Genomic DNA, 16,696 nt, shown 5'->3' with positions numbered 1-16,696 from the left:
GTCAGTGTTGAAGACTTGCCTTCGCACTTCCACTAGCTGGGTAACGGGTATCAGATAGTCGGGGAACTCGACTATAGCGTTCTCTCTTGTTTTTAATATAATTATTTATGGAATTAGTGACACTAGACAATTTATCAAGTCTGACCCTAAATGGGTTACTACCTGTTTATTATTATTTATTATCTTGTTAATGTTGTCTTCTAAGGGTGTAAATTGTCATGATCTGGGTTACCTGTATTTCCGTATTTCCATGCGGTGCCCAGTAAATTAATGGCTCTAACAGGTCTACTGTTATGGAAGAGGCAGTTGATGGTGTAGAAAGTGGAGATAGTTTGATTCATTTCGTCGTTCAGGATAACTACCATATCCGTACTTTCTAGGCTATTTTCTATGTGTCCAGCTAGTTTATTTAGTATGTCTTCGATATGCTTCAGATCAATGACATCCATTAGTCTGCTTGTTGATGTTCTTATTTTACCTTTTCCCTTATGGATCGTTGCTGTTTGTACGTCCGTATAGTTCGTAATTTCCATGGTTGCTTTTGCTCTGGTCAGCGTTCCCAGAGTCAGTATTCTGCAAAAAGGGTCAGTCATTATACCCGTTACTCGTAGAGTAAAAGGGTATACTAGATTCGTTGAAAAGTATGTAACAGGCAGAAGGAAGCGTTTCCGACCATATAAAGTATATATATTCTTGATCAGGATCAATAGCCGAGTCGATCTGGCCATGTCCGTCTGTCCGTCCGTCTGTCCGTCTGTCCGTCCGTCCGTCTGTCCGTCTGTCCGTCTGTCTGTCCGTATGAACGTCGAGATCTCAGGAACTACAAAAGGTAGAATGTTGAGATGAAGCATACTGACTCCAGAGACATAGACGCAGCGCAAGTTTGTCGATTCATGTTGCCACGCCCACTCTAAAGCCCACAAACCGCCCAAAACTGCTACGCCCACACTTTTGAAAAATGTTTTGATATTTTTTCATTTTTGTATTAGTCTTTTGAATTTCTATCGATTTGCCAAATAACTTTTTGCCACGCCCACTCTAGCGCCCACAAACCGCCAAAAACTGTCAGTGCTCAAGACTCCTTCGCACTTTCACTAGATGAGTAACGGGTATCAGATAGTCGGGAAACTCGACTATAGCGTTCTCTCTTGTTTTTAAGTTACTTTTATGTACTGTCCTGTCTGTCTCTGTTATTATAGTGGTTTCTTTATTCTCTTTAACTATTTCCTTGTTGAATTTGTGCAATAACTTTGAACCCAATCTGGCGTTAAACTTCGTCGCCTGTCTTGTATGTTTTAATGGGGTTTCGTTTATTGTTGTGGTATTGTATGTGCTGATTTTGTTTCCTCGTGACAGAGCGTCTGCTACTACGTTTTCTTTTTCAGGTTTATATTCCAACTCGTAGTCGTATTCTTTCAAAGTCGCCTTCCACCTTTTGATTCTTGCATTACCATTCCAATTACTCAAGGAATGGGTCAAGGGCTGGTGGTCGGTATAGATCTTGACCTTGGCTCTACCATTAAGATAATTCCTAAGAGTCTTCAATCCCCATACCACGGCCAGCAGTTCTTTCTCGTTGGCTGCATAGTTTTTCTCCGCTCTTGTCAATGTCCTGGACAAGAACGATATGGCCTTATCATCCTGGGAGAGCACTGCTCCCAAAGCGTAGTTCAGTTGAAATACCTTCTTAAAGTCAGGATAACTAAGTATGACCCCTTTAGAGATGAAAGCACTTTTTAGTTTTCTGAAAGCTTGCAAAGCTTTCTCATCAAATTTGGTTGTCTCAGCCTTTCATTGATTTTTGGACACACGTCCATCTTCCCCCCTTAAAAGGGAAGTCAGGGGCTTAGCGAGTCTAGCGATTTGAAAAACTCGCACTTGTCCAGCTGACATTTCATGTTAGCGTCACTAAAGGTTTTAAAAATGGTCTCCAAGTTTTGTGAATGCTTTTTCTCATCTTTGCTGAAAACCACAATATCGTCTATATATATATAGACGATCGAGGAAGGAAAATTTGCATATTTATTTTCTTATGATTATGAAATACTACAAAAAAAATTTTGTGATGTAAATTTGGAAAAAATTATCGGTAGCACACACTTAAGTGTGAGCGAGCTGCGGTCGTACCTTACAACTCAGAGCAGGATCAATTATTGCCGGGGTGGTAGTTTTGTCTTGTTATGTTGTTTATGTTTTGCGTCGACCGGCAAATTATTTGTGTAGCCTGGAGTCTGTCTCGATCGCGAAAGGTTTTTGTTTAAATTTTCTTCTTTGTAACCGTGCAAAAGTTTTTCATCACTTAACACGAACTTAGTTTTGTTGTAAGTTAAAAAAACAGATGATTTATTTTTAATAAAATGTGTTTTCTTTACTTGAGCGGTCAAAAAACCATCCGTTTTATTTGTTTAAAATTTTAGACCAAATTATTGTACCCTAATCTGGCACTAAGAAAACGTTGTCGCTGGCGTCGGTCGCGGCAATTTGGGCAAGTGCATTATTATTATTTGTGGAGCGGATGCTCGTGTGGTGGAGCGGACGCTCGTGTGGTCATGACTCAGCGTTTTGGTCAAGTGCATTGCACCTTACATGTAGAACATTTGTATAAGCAATAGCGGGTGTCAGGTGACTTGAATTTTATGTTTTATTAACTTATATAAAATCATCTACGCTTATTCCTCCTGTGACACCGCTAAACCGTTCATTAAAAGGGTATAATAGTTTTGTTAAAAAGTATGTTACTGGCAGAAAGAAGCGTTTCCGACCATATAAAGTATACATATTAACGCCCACAAACCGCACAAAACTGGCACGCCCATACTTTTGAAAAATGTTTTGATATTTGTTCATTTTTTTATTAGTATTATAAATTTCTATCGATCTGCAGAATATCTTTTTGCCACGCCCACTCTAACGCCCACAAACCGGCCAAACCTGCCACCCCCACACCTTTGAAAAATGTTCTGATAATTTGTTATATTTGTATTAGTCTTGTAAATTTCTATTGATTTGCCAAAAAACTTTTTGACACGTCCACTCTAGCGCCCACTGACCGCCCAAAACTGCCACGCCCACACTTGAAAAATGTTTTGATAGTTTTTCACATTTGTTTGTTAATTTCTCTCGATTTGCCAAAAATCTAATTGCCACGCCCACTCTAACGCCCACAAACCGCCAAAAACTGTCAGTGTGGAAACTTCTTCACTAGCTGAGTAACGGGTATAAGATAATCGGGGAACTCGACTATAGCGTTCTCTCTTGTTTGGTCTTGACGTTTGCTCCCCATTACTTCGACCCTTTGATCTTCGTCTTCGGATTGCAAACTTGCGTGAGGAGTTAAAACTCCGCATGAATGAAGATTTTAAGAGGAAATGAAGATTTTAAGAGTAAGGCCTGCAGTTTCCAGTTACGCAACAAGTCAACGTGTAGCAACGGCAGTGCGAAGCCGAGGAGTTGTAGAAAGAGAGTTTGGAGAAACTGAACCGGTAGAAAGAGAGTTTGGAGAAACAGAACCGGTAGAAAGAGAGCTTGGAGAACAGACGGTTTGAAGGAGAGAACACGAAGAACGAGAGGGAGACGGCACGAGCAGGACGGCAAGACAACAGTCGACGTGCCAGGGTAAGGAGAATAACGGTATCCGCTGGACTTTGGACCAGACCAAGCTGGACTTTGGACCGGGCCAACGGTAAAACCGTGGACTTTAGATCCGGAGACTGGAGACAGGAGGGAGATTGGAGACAAGGAGGCCTATATAAGCAGGCCGAACGCTGGAAGCAGGGGTCAGCAAGGGAGCTACAGCCTGGATAGTCAGCGAGGAACAAGATCGCTACGTTATGTTCGGGACAAGGAAAGTCTCCGAATTGAGACAGGTAGCTGAGGCCCAAGTGACAGGCACCCAGCGACACGGTCCGCAACACTCAGGACGACAAGACCGGTGGGACAGCAGAACGGAGCCGCAGCTAGAGAGAAAAGGTAGGTGCCCACCCTGCCATGGCCAACGCGATTCCACAAAATTCTGCATTAAGCCCCTTGTTTGATATTGGTTTACGGCAGTTCTTGGGTCAGCATGGAGTTCAAAATTGGTAATTCTACTCACACATTATAATTGGATTTTATTCCATAAAAGTAGTAATAATTATAAATTTAACTTCAATAATATTCGCATGCTCAAATTCTATATCTAACTTTCGTAACAATTTAAATTTTTTGAATAATTGAGCACCTGTACGATTCTTAATTCTATAGTCTAGTACGATTTCATTTCTTTTTATTTACTGTGTAATTTACGCGAACGACATATAAAAACATATCAATTTATTTCACATAAATGCGAAATAATTTGGCTTCACATTTAAATGTTAACTGATTCTTACACTTCTTACAGTTGATTGACTCTATTCAATTAATTCATGACTCATTTATATTTATATATATTTACGTTACGCCTATGTTTCTTATGTTTTGTACCTAGTTTAGATAACTCTACATGTTTACAGCACTTAGCGATATATTTTACTATACTAGCTTTACACCTTTGGCAGCATCTTTCTATGCGTCAGACTCCTTCTAGTTCTACGTGTGGTTATGGGTTAGGTAATTGAGCTGAACATTTTCTTTTGATAGGTAAATTGCACAGCATAAAAACTTCTAAAGCTTTAGCTCAATGGGATCTAATCGGAGTCTCATCACGGTTTTACAAAATCTCTTTGCGATGATGGTATATAAAACGGGATGCGCTAAAATTGACCGGTGACATAGATATTCCGATTCGAATTGGATAAGGTCATCCATTTTTACGTGGTTTTAGGGATATATTATGCTATATGGTTGGCTAGTTGCTTGAAAACTGCAGATTCAAACTGCGTGCCTTGATCAGTAGTGATTGCTTTTGGTGATCCAATACGTGATATCCAGTTTGTCTAGAACGCCATGACTATCGTATCGGACGTGATATTTAAGAGTGGTATTGCTTCTGGCCATCGCGAGAAACGGTCAATCATGGTAAGCCTAGAGCGGTAATTTTGTTGTAAAGGCATGACAACTATATCCGGGTGAACGTGGTCGTATATTCCATTTGGCACAGCGATTTTCTCCGGCTGGAGGTGATTGTGCTTGTGAATTTTGAAGCGCTGGCATAGGAGATAAAATCCACACCATATGACGACATCTTTGATCATCGAAGGCCAGAAAAACTTCTGTTATATTTGACGGGCAGTGGCCCGCCTAATGGGAAGAGAAAGATTGTGGATATATGGGAAAGCCTGTTTGCGAAGTGATTGCGGTACAGTCACAGTATTTCGAACTTTCTCTACCTAAACTAACTTTCTTGAGCTTTAAGGAAGTAGTTCCTTGCAAGATGCATGCCAATTCACAATCCGAATTAATTTTATGTGAAGGATGGTCGTCGAGAATTTCGAAATATAATTTAGATGCCGCAGCTGTCGAGGTAATGCTTTTTCAGGCCGCTGTTGGAATGCGTGCATCGAGGAGAAGTCTGAAATATTTGATTGACTCGTATATGGGAAGTAGCTCTCGGTCGTACGCGGAGTAATTTCTTTAAGTGTTGCCGAGCTTCTTAGAGAAAAATCCTAGAGGTTGCCAGTCATGACTAGTGCGTTGTTCCAGAACTGCTCCGATTGCGAAGTCCGATGCGTCACAAACCGTCTACTATGCTCTGCTTGCAATTATCGATGGCTGATATAAGTTCTGTAGTCCAGAGGATTTGTCGTTGGTCGTTCTTCTTTACAGTCCTTAGCAGCTCGGACAGCGGTGCCTGAGTGTGCGAAGATCAGGGTAGGCATTTGCCTATCAGTCTGCATCAGTCTGCAGGACTGATAACTCTGCTCGAAGATGTTCTTCGTGTTCGGCGATCGATTTCGAAGTTATCAGTATATCGTCTATGTAGCAGTATACGAAGTCCATGCCACGAAAAATATTGTCCATAAAACGCTGGAACGTCTAAGTCGCATTCTTTAACCAGAAAGGCATGTACTGGAATTCTATGAGTCCAAAAGGGATGCATACGGGCGTCGGCTGGATGTCTTCTTCCGCCATGGGAATTTGATAGTACGCCTTTACCAAATCAAGCGTTGCGAGGACTTTCCCACCATGTAGCTGTTCTGTGAAGACGTGAATGTGTGCTATCGGATAGTGATCTTGTATCGTAATCGAGTTGAGCTTACAATAATCGCCGCATGCCCTCCAGCCACCGTCTTTTTTGGTGACCATGTGGAGTAGGCTGGACCAAGGTCTTTTGGAGGGACGACATATGCCTTGCTCGGTCAGAAAGTTGTATTCCTTTTTCGCAGTGGCCAGTTTTTCTCCAGATAAGCGTCGTGAGACGGGTGTCCCATATGTTTCGATGTGGTGTTGTACACCATGTCGCATTGTATACTTCGATGACAGTTTGGTGACTTCCACAAACTCTTGCAGAAGCTCTCGAAATTTAGAAATACCCTTCACAGTAGAAACGGATGTTTGATTCGCCTGTGCTAGGCACGCGGTTGTTGACAGTCCTGTGATCGGGTCAAAAAGGCATCTGTTTCTGAGATCAATTCTTATTGAATTCTACTAAGAAGTCTGCTTCAATTATAGGTGTCTGTACGTCCGCAATGATGAATGTCGAGGTGAAATTGCGTCTGAGATCCAAGTCCAGTTTAGTTATATATCTACCAAAGGTCTGGCGCCACGAGATGAACTGCGTGATCGGTTGCGTGATTGGAAGCGCTTGAAATCCTTTTTCAATGACATCTTGCGTGAGCGAACGTAACTTGTCGGAAACTTCTTTCAAAGGATCTGCAGGAGAAACTGCGCAGATAGCCGGATTTGCAGGAGGAACAAGAGTTGAGGATGTGCCGATGGCAAACGAAGCGTTCGTGTTAACAGCTTCGAGCATTTTGTCTTTTACGGTGAGACGAATGGAGTCTGGCATCTCAGCGAGGAAATTGTCAGGATCCGGGGCAAAGCGTCGCATATTTTCCAAGATTTCCGAAAGCTTTAATCCGGTGGCAGTTTTGATTCGGGCGACTCAGCGAACTTCTGTGGCAAGCGAGTTTTGACTGCTGCGTACTTGTTACCTGGCGGTGGACGAGTGACCAAATCTTTCATAGCCAGAACCACATCTTCTTCCAAATGTGACACTGCACAGAGAAGTCGAACTTCTCAGTGTCGTCGACATTGTGGTGCAAACGGAATAATCGCTCCACTTGAGCAAAGCACAGGTGCGGGTTGCTGTGTGTGCGTTTTGGCAAGTGCACGGTAATACGTGTGTGCGTGCGCGACGACTCATCTCTGTTCGCAGGAACGTTTGTCCAAAATGCCTCGACCTGTTGTCGTATTTCTCAATTTCGAGCGGAGAAATCTGGGTTCGGGTCCGGCACGTAGATTGACAGATTCTTTTGATCGCTTTCGTCGTTAAAATCTAGGCGTCTTTATTGTAAATTTCGCAAATTGTAACTGTTGTTGTGCATTGAATTCAGTTTTCGTATATGTGTGAGTACGAAAAATTAGAATAAGAGAAACTGTCAGGTGAGTAAAAGGGTATACTAGATTCGTTGAAAAGTATGTAGCAGGCAGAAGGAAGCGTTTCCGACCATATGAAGTATATATATTCTTGATCAGGATCAGTAGCCGAGTCGATCTGGCCATGTCCGTCTGTCCGTCCGTATGAACGTCGAGATCTCAGGAACTACAAAAGCTAGAAAGTTGAGATTCAGCATGCAAACTCCAGAGACATAGAAGCAGCGCAAGTTTGTCGATTCATGTTGCCACTATCACCACTATCATAACACCAATATCGATAGAATTAATTGTATAGCCGTAAGAACAACCGATAGTGCTATCGATATATCGAATGTACATATATGATCGAAGAATAATAAAAGAGGACTTTGGATCGAGAGCTGAGAGAAAAAACATCGTCAATAGAAAAACTAAAGATATTGTTACAGTGTAAGCTTTATTATTGTTTTTCCAATTTAAAATTAATAAAATAAAGGAAAACAACTTTTGATCGTCTTATCGATTACTGTGAGAAAGAGCATTGAAACGTTGCCACCTGGCTTGAGTTGAATTGTTTATGTTTTGCTTTTACTGATAAAGAAGTAAACGCGCGCACTGTGATTCATCAAGTGAGCTCTCAAAATGTTCCAATATTTACTGCTTAAATAATTAGTATTTCATTGCAAGTAACATAAACGTGTGAACCACAAGACTCAATTGCAATTTGGATTATATAGACAAATAGTATTAGTAATCATGGGCTCAGATGCATTAATCATAGATGGTGAACTTTACTCTGTCATTCCTATACGTAGAGACGAAGCTTGCCTTTTTAGAGCACTTTCTCATGTTTTAAATGGCACCCAAGAATTTTTTGATGTCATACGTAAGGAAATAGTTGAGCATGTTGTTACTAACTGGCATAATTTTCAATTATATACCTCAAATTTTAACGGAAATTTATTTAATAATCCAATTAAGTATGAGATTGAAATGTTACAGTCGACTACATACGGTGCGGCAATAGCGGGCCCTCTAGTATATATATATATATAGACGACCTTTACTCAGTGTATATTATTTTTTTGTTTGTGTATATTACGTTACTGCTCGGTTTACAAATTATTGGTGCATGAATGTATATTTATGGATAATTCCATCAGTATATATAGCAACACCCAGGATTCAACGCGTCGAGATCTCATCGCTCCGGATTAAAGTGGAGTAAGTTCGACGGAACACGTTCTCTGTGTTTTCTCTATATTTTTATATATGCATATATTCTCGTGCCAATTTTATTTTTATACGATTAGTAAATATATGTATACTTTTGTAATAATGAAAGCCGAAGGGTGTCCGGTATAAAGAAAAATATTTTATTGTTAGCCTTTTCCAGGCAATATATTTTATTAACAGAATTTAAATTTTTAATGTTCAATATTGTTTAAATAAATATAAAATTTAAGCGGCGAGTATCCGCCTTGTTTTTGATATGCAAAAACAAGATCCCTCAGAGCGACGTTTGTAGTCGTGAATAGCAAACAATTTTTGTTGACGTGCGCACCGTTGTCCAGTGATGAATTCGATACTCCCAGCTAAAAACAATTACAGTCAACTTCTCATAATCTTTGTATGCTAGCCTTAGCCTTTCTTTCTGCAACATATTGCGGCCGCTGAACTGGTCATCGGACACTCGTTTATTGTCGCAATCCATCTGACTCAACGCGATGATAGTATCCCTTCCACTGCTTTAGATTCTGGTTGTGAATCTTCAAAGTCTTACGATCTCACGAAAAGGGTGTACGTAACACATATCGTCACTCTTCGCATTGCTAACTGTCGCCAAGTCAAATGGTCAGCAGTTGCGCAGCCTAATCGATAATGCTTCCGCATTATACAACTGGTTGCGTTCGTTAAGCACTGAGTCACAGATCTGCAAGACCATGCTCATCTCTTTAGTCCAAAGTGGACCAGGAGACTGTGAGGAAGTGGAATGAATCGTTATATTACACTATCTTGCCTTCTTGGGACAAATGCGTTAAAGTAGTCGAACATCATTATCAATATTTGGAATCGGATAAGAAGCATACTGCTGAAGCCCCTATGAGTCAATCAGGTGGCCATAGGTCGGGCTCGCAGAGGAATCAAGCAAGTCTGTCCTTCAATTGCACAACACACACATGTAACATTTGTTCACAGACGGACCTTGAAATGCCCAGGACCAATCAATCTCGCCTTAGATAATCGCCTCAATGCAGTAAAGCGCCACAAGCATTAATTGCCTTGGCAAGGGTCATCTTGTAGCCAACATCCCATCGTAGCCCATCGACGCGGAGATGCCACTCATGTGCATTACCGCATCACTCGCTGCTTCATCGGCCGTCACCAGGATCGGCCGCAGCTCCCTTATCACTACCTCAAGCGAAGTCTATACAAGTTTTGGACGCAGTCGCACATACTCTCATGGAATGTCGTTCCGATTGTGTCATCCTGGTCACAGCGCTGATTCTGGTCAAGGATGTATCTGGAAGCTAAAGAATAGAAAGAGCGCATCTGGATTCATGTTTTCAGGTGAACGGAGCCAACGCAACCTCGAGATTCGTAGCTTTGGTGAGACACAAACGCGAATAAAATACCATGCAACCATCAATATAAAGTCGAAGCACAATGAATTCGAGTTGCTCCTTGATTTTTGCGTGACATCGCACATTGCAACTCATCTGTTGTCGACAAAAATATCAACAAGACTCTTCCTCTCTCTCGAACCAAATATGTAGAATTTATGCAGGAGTTTCAAGACCTGGGACACATGAGTCTCGTGAGTTAAACACTCCTCATTATTATATTCCGCACCACTGCGTGCTCAAGCCTAATAGCAAAGCTAAAAGCTTAGAGTGGCTTTCGACGCATCTTGCAAGACGACGCACAGTGGCGCCTTAGATACTAAAGGGATACAAAAATCATCTCTTGAACCAGTTGAGATATTTTCATAATTTTTTTTTAAACATTTGCACATTTGTTGGTACAGCGCTACCAAAAAATCATTCAAATCTGCGCTGACAGAGAGCCAACCTCGTTCGTATGGTGCGATTCTGAAATTGTTCTACATTGGAATCGTCAACACGCGGCCACCTTATCAACCTTTGTCGGCAATCGAATTGCTGAAACTCAAGAAATCACGTCAGATTGCCATTGGAGACATGTTCCTACCCACTGCAACCCGGCTGATATCCTGTCCAGAGGCTGCACCATCAGCGAGTTGGAACAATCGATATGGTTCGAGGGACCTCAGTTTCTACGCCAAGATCATCAACAAGGGCCAATGGACAGTCGAGACAACATTGACATTGATATGGAAACTGTGCAACTAGAGAAGAGAAAATCAGCATTTGCCGTACACACGATGTTTATCTGGATGTACAAATTAATTCAGCGCCGCCGTAACCTCACACCATTACAATTGCTGTCGCCGACGCCAGCAGAATTGCTGCGGGATCAAGAGATGTCCTCGGTCCTGAAGGGCCATCCGATTCGCACTAGCCTTAAAACTCTGAGTCTCTTCCTCCAGGTCACAGATGGCTTCCAACTGCTAAAGTTCGAAAGGCGCCTGGAGCTAGCAGACTACCCAGAAACCGAAAGGCATCCTGCCCTGCTCCCATATAAGTATCCATTTGTATCACAGTTCGCTCGCCATCTTCATCTACAGAACTATCAAGCTGGGCCACGGACGCCCGTCGCTTTAATACCAAAACAGTTCTGGATAGTGAGTGCAAGTCGTTCGCTTATGCATACATTGTCGTCGCTATCGACCAACTCCCAAAAAGCAGCTAATGGGCCAACTGCCTAAGGAGCGAATCACACCGTCTAGGTCATTTTCAAGATGCGGAATAGACTTTTGCGGACCAATCAACGTCTATTTGCGCATCTGGGGTAAGCCGCCCACCACGGCCTACCTAGCCGTCTTCGTTTGCTTTGCCACAAAGGCTATACATGTCGAAGTGGTATCGGATCTCACGACGGATAGCTTCATGGCATCACTTAAGCGTTTCATTGCCCGACGCGGACTTCCCTCGGACATATTTTGTGACAACGCTACAAATTTCGTAGGAGCTTACAACAAGCTAGAATCTTTGCAGCAGTTTCTTTTTAAAGACGAACCTTTGAGGAGTTAGCCACTGCAGCTGCTGACGCCGAGGCGATCCTGAACTCTCGCACTATCTGGACAAATTGGAAAAAGGGTTAGCGCGGTCAGGGTCAGTTGGAAAAAGGTCAGCGCGCTAAAGCATCACATCTGGAGTCGCTAAGACCACGAGTATATAAACGAGCTCCAAGTTTGCACAACCTGGACGAAGACTTCACCAAATCTAGCTGTCAACAACATGGTCATCGTTAAAGAGGATAGTCTTCCCCCACAACGGTGGCCTCTTGGGCGCATAGTCAGCACCATCGCAGGAGCGGACAACATCGTGCGTGTAGCCAAAGTACGCACACTCAAGGGAATCATCCGCCGCCCTATACGGAAACTCGCCTTATTACCTGTCTCTTGAAAGTCAATCGCATACTATGTTGTGTCCAACCCCAATTAGAATAATTTTGTTTATATTTGAATTCCACGTCTTTTGAATGTTGTTAACATAACATATGTTGAATGATGCTGCCAACTCGTACTAGGGAGTGAGTGGCAAATAGGAAGATAAAAACAAGAGAGGACGCTATAGTCGAGTTCCCCGACTATCTGATACCCGCTACTCAGGTAGTGGAAGTGCGAAGGCGAGTCTTCAACACTGACAGTTTTTTTCGGTTTGAGGGCGTTAGAGTGGGCGTGGCAAAAAGTTTTTTGGCAAATCGATAGAAATTTACAAGTCTAATACAAAAATGAAAAAATATCAAAACATTTTTCAAAAGTGTGGGCGTGGCAGTTTTGGGCGGTTTGTGGGCGTTAGAGTGGGCGTGGCAAAAAGTTTTTTGGCAAATCGATAGAAATTTACAAGACTAATACAAAAATGAAAAAATATCAAAACATTTTTCAAAATTTTGGGCGTGGCAGTTTTATGCGGTTTGTGGGCGTTAGAGTGGGCGTGGCATTATGAATCAACAAACTTGCGCTGCGTCTATGTCTCTGGAGTCCGTATGTTTAATCTCAACTTTCTAGCTGAGATCTCGACGTTCATACGGACGGACAGACAGACGGACAGACAGACGGACAGACAGACGGACAGACAGACGGACAGACGGACGGACAGACGGACATGGCCAGATCGACTCCGCTGTTGATCCTGATCATGAATATATATACTTTATATGGTCGGAAACGCTTCCTTCTGCCTGTTACATACTTTTCAACGAATCTAGTATACCCTTTTACTCTACGAGTAACGGGTATAAAAAGAGAATACTGAAAAAGATGTTTGATGTTGAAAAAAGCCACGAGAAGTTGAAGTGAGGAGAAATAATTAAGAATTGTCATTAAAATGTATACTATTAAAACTAGCATCATCTGACTTATCATTTATACTCAAGAAAAAGCTCTTGACTTATAGCTGACCGTTTTTGGCGGTTTGCAGTTGTTAGAGTGCGCGTGGCTAAAAGCTTTTGGGAAATCGAGAAAAACTTTACAAGACTAACAAAAATGTGAAAAATATTTCAAAAGTATGGGCGTGGTAGTTTGTGAGCGTTGGGGTAGGCGAGGATATAAGTTTTTCTGCTGATTGATAGAAATTTTCAATACTAATAAAAAAATATAAAAACATTTTTCAAAAGTGTGGTAGTGGCAGTTTTGGGCCGTTTGTGGGCGTTAAAGTGGGCGTGGCAACATGAATCGACAAATTTGCGCTGCATCTATGTCTTTGGAGTGTGCCTCCTTGATCTCCACGTTCTAGCTTTTATAGTTTCTGAGTTCTCGACGTTCATACGGACAGACAGACGGACGGACGGACAGACGGAAATGGCCAGGTCGTCTCGGCTATTGAGTCGGAACAAGTATATATATAGTCTATATGGTCGGAAACGCTTCCTTCTGCCTGTTACATACTTTTCAACGAGTCGAAAAAGAATTTGTTTGCTCCACAATCTTATCAATCGATTGATCGTATATTTTTGCCCTCAATATCTTCTGTGCTTTGCCTTCTGTCTCAATGGGAGGCCTTATGGGGGTCACAGTATTGGGAGAGCAAACGCTCAGCAGATTATCCTCGGTTCAGAAAAATACCGGCCTGGATACTAAGTACAGGTGTTTTCTCGTCCTTTCTGTGTCTAGGATGACTTCTACTTCTATAGACTCAGACCTTTATGAACCCAGAATATGCTTCTGGGTCTGGACGACTGTGGTCTCTAGTGATACGGCGATTTTTAACGCACGAGTTCCACGGTCACACCGACCGAGGGGCGCTGCGGTGTATCGTACGGCTCGAATCCCGGGAGTATCCCGGGATCCTAGTAGTATTTGTACTGTAAGATCCAAGAATTGGTTAAAAACGTTAGTATTGACCGCCTTAAGAGCGGCAGAGAGTCTGAATTAGAGATAATAGGATAGAATCTAATATAGTCAGAACATAATACCCTGTAGAGATCAAGCAACTCATAGTTAGAACTACATTGATTTAAAATTAGGGATGCGTAATTTCTAGTGAATCTGCTTGGAACAGTCCCGACTAACCAAGTCGGGACTATCAACTTCACCACGACTAAGATTAAAATAAAGACTGTTCCAAGCATCGTTCTACGGTTAGCTAGGGAGGGCAAGTTAATTAACATTAGTCTACTGGAATAAGGAGGTAATCTAAGGTTTGCATCCCAATTAAAACGCCGTAAGAAATAAAAGTAAGAAGTTCTTTTGAACCTATTCAATGCGGTCCGAAAAAACTTCATATTGTGGACTCCAAACAGGTGATCATCAAATTCCATTGACCACCGTTCTATAAAACCAAGCACACCCATGGCCTTATTGACAATAGAAGAAATATGGTCTGAAAATTTAAATTTAGGGTCCAGAAGATCCTCAACCCGTGTTATTCTGTACTGCAGGCATAAGGACATGAACTTGAAATTTTACATACCCAGCCTCCGTCGCGGACTTTACACATTTTGCTTGGATTAAAAATTAAAACATTGAGTGATTATAATTGCAAAATTAAATTTTGTTGGCGTGCAGTCGCTATTTTGACCAAAATAATATATTGGGTTACAGTAATATGTTTCGATCATATTTCTCGAACTAACTACAAATAAATAGGCGTTACATATATGTACAATTTTCTTAATTCTGTTGTTATAATGAGCTTTATAATAGCAAAATTAAATTTCGTTGGCGTGCAGTCGCTATTTTGACCAAAATAATATATTGGGTTACAGTAATATGTCTTGATCATATTTCTCGAACTAACTACATATAAATAGAAGTTATATATGTACAATTATATATAACTTATATATATATATATGTACAATTTTCTTAATTCTGTTGTTATAATGAGCCTTATGATCAACAATTATTAACGTCCCCTTAATTTTGAAAAATGTCCAGAATCTAACGATGAGCTCAAAAAACGGTTGGAGATAAAATAATTAGTTTATAAAAACTTCGACCAAAATCTTAGCTTTGATGTTCTTGTGAAGTTATCCCTGGCACCGTACGGATTGGTTAATGACAATTTTCGAAGGATTTTATGGCCGCAGTTGGCAGGAGTCGACGTAACCCGCTTAGGACAAGCTCCAAGACTTGATATGTTGCAAAACCATCTAGAATACAATCAGGTGGTGTTGGATGTTAATTATTCTCTAAAACGATTCCCACCAGGAATTCCGTACGAGCAGCGAATTGAACTGCAAGACCAACTTACTGTTCTGATTTTACGAGTAATTCAAAAGTATCATACCTTGTGATATTATCAAGGCTATCATAATGTGGCTGTATCATTTTGCAATAATGGAGCAGCTCTCTAAAATATATTTTGCGGAATGTATGCAGGAGACCAAAGGCAACTTATGTTTATTTGGCCTATCATTAAGTTTGAGAAACCAGAACTTTATCAGTTTTTGCAAAGCTCAACCGTGGGAACTTTGTCTTCCTTACTGTGCTATTTAACATGGTTTGGACACAGTTTAACATCTTATAAAGCTGTAGTCCGCTTATATGACTATTTCCATGCATCTCCTATTTATACATCTCTTTTTATAACAGCGCCGATTTTACTTTATCGTTCACACGAAATTCTAAAGGAGGTCTGTGATGTGGCGTTGGTGGATTGTCTCTTATCAGTGATTTCAGAAGATTTACCTTTTGAGGACGTTTGAAAGACTTCCAGTTCGCTTTTAAATGAGTAAAGCGTAACGGTTATGGAGAAAGATGTTGAAGAACTTATTTGCCAAGAAAGGAGGCAAAGGAAAACCGACGAAGCTTTAATCGTAAAAAGACGTCGACCGGCCACATCGAATATAATTCCTATCATAAACCAATGGATTCCAAATAAGTCTACTGCAAAGTCGGTAATATTCACGACAGCTATTTCTCTTGTTGTGGTGTTGTATGTGCCTATTATTACAAGAATCAGTATTTGGCGGCAGGTATAAGCTGAGTATGAAAATATTGTCATTTAAATTTACATTTTACATTGTAAAATTTTACTGCACCTTATATTTAAACATTAAAAGTATTTAATTTTTCAATTAAAAGAAAAAAAAGGGAAGGTGGTTAGGTCCAGAAGGTTAGTATTTGTTGATCTGCGTTTCCTGAACCCATGCTGACATGGTGATATAATTGACCTACAAAGGTGCTGCAAATAAGGAGTGATAACGTTTTCAAAAAGCTTAGGGATAGCCGACAATTTAGGGGTTCCTCTGTAATTGCTTGCATCCGATTTGCTACCTTTCTTTATGGAGAGGGATCACAAAGGACTCCTTCCATATATGGGGGAACTGTGAAGATTCCAGAGATAAGTTAAACAGTTTCAGTAGAGGCTTGCACAAGGCTTCCGCACAGAATCTAAGCACACAGCCAGGAATTCCGTCGGGACCTAGCGAATAGGCAGGCTAAACACGTTGAAGATCATACAGAAGTGAGCTTTCCTTTAGAGTGGGACAAAATATTAAATTCGACTTTTATACCGCGTAAGAGTAAGGCTGTTCGGAATGAGGTAACGTAGGTTTGAAAAAACTTGGCAAATAGATCGGCTATTGCCTGATCCGATGTTACCGTAGTATT

The 16,696-nt window shown here is 41.2% G+C and overlaps 1 protein-coding gene and 1 pseudogene across 1 annotated transcript in view; both read left to right on the top strand.

Moving 5' to 3' along the window:
* LOC122621349 (piezo-type mechanosensitive ion channel component) overlaps positions 1-16,696 on the top strand; it is an 831,372-nt gene that overhangs the window by 19,666 nt on the left and 795,010 nt on the right. The window lies entirely within an intron of this gene.
* Positions 14,974-16,048, top strand: LOC122621351 (annotated as a pseudogene).

Source organism: Drosophila teissieri, chromosome 3R (genome assembly GCF_016746235.2).
Source record: "Drosophila teissieri strain GT53w chromosome 3R, Prin_Dtei_1.1, whole genome shotgun sequence".
In the NCBI taxonomy this organism is placed as follows: domain Eukaryota; kingdom Metazoa; phylum Arthropoda; class Insecta; order Diptera; family Drosophilidae; genus Drosophila; species Drosophila teissieri.
Note: the sequence above shows the minus strand (reverse complement) of the source record. Positions and strands in the feature narration are given on the sequence as shown.